At 39.3% G+C, this 2,863-nt stretch overlaps 1 protein-coding gene across 4 annotated transcripts in view; it reads left to right on the top strand.

Annotated features, from left to right (window-relative positions):
* Positions 1-2,333, top strand: part of LOC139061670 (zinc finger MYM-type protein 1-like) — a 5,462-nt gene extending 3,129 nt beyond the window's left edge. Inside the window, exons 1-4 of one of the 4 annotated variants that reach the window (XM_070541508.1) lie at positions 1-150; positions 189-448; positions 562-1,406; positions 1,505-2,333. The exon at positions 1-150 is cut by the window's left edge and continues 3,129 nt beyond it. The gene's annotated coding sequence lies outside the window, so the exon portion shown is untranslated. Of the gene's footprint in view, positions 1,407-1,504 lie in introns of those variants that run through there. The other 3 variants (XM_070541507.1, XM_070541510.1, XM_070541509.1) reach the window with 3 other exon arrangements.
* The last annotated feature ends 530 nt before the right edge of the window (positions 2,334-2,863 follow it).

Raw genomic sequence — 2,863 nt, 5'->3', positions numbered from 1 at the left:
GCTGTTCATATGTTGCAGTAAATCACAGCTGTGGAGAATGGAGAGAAGACAAGTGGAGAATGGAGACTTAAGAGGAGCAGAGAAGATGACAGGAGGACACTGGAGAGTAGAGGAGCAGAGAAGAAGACTGGAGGACACTGGAGAGTAGAGGTGCAGAGAAGAAGACAGGAGGAGACTGGAGAGTAGAGGAGCAGAGAAGAAGACAGGAGGAGACTGGAGAGTAGAGGAGCAGAGAAGAAGACAGGAGGAGACTGGAGAGTAGAGGAGCAGAGAAGATGACACGAGGAGACTGGAGAGTAGAGGAGCAGAGAAGAAGACAGGAGGAGACTGGAGAGTAGAGGAGCAGAGAAGAAGACAGGAGGAGACTGGAGAGTAGAGGAGCAGAGAAGATGACAGGAGGAGACTGGAGAGTAGAGGAGCAGAGAAGAAGACAGGAGGAGACTGGAGAGTAGAGGAGCAGAGAAGATGACAGGAGGAGGCTGGAGAAAAGAGGAGCAGAGAAGAAGACAGGAGGAGACTGGAGAGAAGAGGAGCAGAGAAGAAGACTGGAGGACACTGGAGAGTAGAGGAGCAGAGAAGAAGACAGGAGGAGACAGGAGAGTAGAGGAGCAGAGAAGAAGACAGGAGGAGACTGGAGAGTAGAGGAGCAGAGAAGATGACAGGAGGAGACTGGAGAGTAGAGGAGCAGAAAAGATGACAGGAGGAGACTGGAGAGTAGAGGAGCAGAAAAGATGACAGGAGGAGACTGGAGAGTAGAGGAGCAGAGAAGAAGACAGGAGGAGACTGGAGAGTAGAGGAGCAGAGAAGATGACAGGAGGAGACTGGAGAGTAGAGGAGCAGAAAAGATGACAGGAGGAGACTGGAGAGTAGAGGAGCAGAGAAGATGACAGGAGGAGACTGGAGAGTAGAGGAGCAAAGAAGAAGACAGGAGGAGACTGGAGAGTAGAGGAGCAGAGAAGATGACAGGAGGAGACTGGAGAGTAGAGGAGCAGAGAAGAAGACAGGAGGAGACTGGAGAGTAGAGGAGCAGAAAAGATGACAGGAGGAGACTGGAGAGTAGAGGAGCAGAGAAGAAGACAGGAGGAGACTGGAGAGTAGAGGAGCAGAGAAGATGACAGGAGGAGACTGGAGAGTAGAGGAGCAGAAAAGATGACAGGAGGAGACTGGAGAGTAGAGGAGCAGAGAAGATGACAGGAGGAGACTGGAGAGTAGAGGAGCAGAAAAGATGACAGGAGGAGACTGGAGAGTAGAGGAGCAGAGAAGATGACAGGAGGAGGCTGGAGAAAAGAGGAGCAGAGAAGAAGACAGGAGGACACTGGAGAGTAGAGAAGCAGAGAAGAAGACAGGAGGACACTGAAGAGTAGAGGAGCAGAGAAGAAGACAGGAGGAGACTGGACAAAAGAGCGGTCAGTAATGTGAGAAAAGTGAATCTCTTTCTATTGTGTTGCTGTTGTTAGCATAAATACTAACCTATTCTTGTGTACTATAAACTCATATGTTGCAGTAAATCACAGCTGTGGAGAATGGAGAGAAGACAAGTGGAGAATGGAGACTTAAGAGGAGCAGAGAAGATGACAGGAGGACACTGGAGAGTAGAGGAACAGAGAAGAAGACAGGATGAGACAGGAGAGTAGAGGAGCAGAGAAGAAGACAGGATGAGACAGGAGAGTAGAGGAGCAGAGAAGAAGACAGGAGGGGGAAACTGGGCAGAAGTGGTGAGAGTATGAGAGTAGATACTATTTTGTAAATATGTGTTCTGTCATGGGTGTTTTGTGTCATGGGGGTGTGGCTATGGCAATTAAAGGATATTATTTGCACACTGCAATTGACTAATTAATTAAAAACAAAGTAGTTGTAGTATTTTGCTGTTTAGTAGCAGTAATATGCAGTTACTAGCTGTCCACTGCATTTTTTGTTTTCTTGAGAACCTCCTTGAAATGACCAGGACCCCCCATTGTCCCCCAATTAAAATTGACAGCTAGCTACTGGTTAAATGTAAACAGAGCAAATAAGATAAATATATTTGCTCTGTTTACATAGTTTAATGACACCTAGTGGTTATTTACTGGTACTACTGCCTTAACATTGACACTCCCAATAGATAAGATGAGGATAATTTATTATCATTTAATACAGCTGTGTAATGAGATATAAATTATTAATAACAAAAAAAAGTCTGATAGAATATTTAACATACAACACATGACTTATTCTGGCATACAAACAACCAATTTGTAACCAAAAACTAGGCTATGTAAAATGTGAATGAACTTTTATTAGTAACTTTGGTAAGTTTCAGATTTCAGTTCATTAAATAACATCGACTGGGGGGGGGGCCAAAAAAATGCAGCCTGCCTAGTGTAGTTCATTTATTTAATCCGGCTCTGTATATATGTATATATATATATATATATATATATATATATATATATATATATGTATATATATATATATATGTATATGTATATATATATATATGTATATATATGTATATGTATATATATATATGTGTATATATATATATATGTATATGTATATATATATGTATATGTATATATATGTATATATATGTATATGTATATATATGTATATATATGTATACATATATATGTATATATATGTATATGTATATATATATATATATGTATACATATATGTATATATATATATATATATATATATATATATATATATATGTATATATATGTATATGTATATATATATATATATGTATACATATATGTATATATATATATATATATATATATATATATATATATGTATATGTATATATATATGTATATATATGTATATGTATATATATATATATATGTATATGTATATATATATGTATATATATGTA

Source organism: Nothobranchius furzeri, chromosome 11 (genome assembly GCF_043380555.1).
Source record: "Nothobranchius furzeri strain GRZ-AD chromosome 11, NfurGRZ-RIMD1, whole genome shotgun sequence".
NCBI classification, from domain to species: Eukaryota; Metazoa; Chordata; class Actinopteri; order Cyprinodontiformes; family Nothobranchiidae; genus Nothobranchius; species Nothobranchius furzeri.
Note: the sequence above shows the minus strand (reverse complement) of the source record. Positions and strands in the feature narration are given on the sequence as shown.